The sequence below is a fragment of the Fukomys damarensis genome, unplaced genomic scaffold (genome assembly GCF_012274545.1).
Source record: "Fukomys damarensis isolate Sample0158 unplaced genomic scaffold, DMR_v1.0_HiC HiC_scaffold_30, whole genome shotgun sequence".
Classification (NCBI taxonomy): Eukaryota; Metazoa; Chordata; class Mammalia; order Rodentia; family Bathyergidae; genus Fukomys; species Fukomys damarensis.
In genome coordinates this window covers 25,629,273-25,629,511 of record NW_022900942.1, presented here as the reverse complement: position 1 = coordinate 25,629,511, position 239 = coordinate 25,629,273, and positions in this window count along the sequence as shown.

Genomic DNA, 239 nt, shown 5'->3' with positions numbered 1-239 from the left:
AGGCCCAACAGAGCAAATCAAATAGGCAAGGCAAGAAATTAAAAGGAGAATGTGAAAAAGTAAAAAGAGTCACCAAAAGGCCAATAACATGTCAATAATAAGTAAGTACATATCAGTTATAACCAGCAAAGTCAATGGCCTCAACTCACCAATCAAGAGAAACAGACTGGCAAAATGGAATAAGAAGCAAAATCCAACAATATGTTGTATACAAGAAACACATCTAGAGCAAAAAGAAG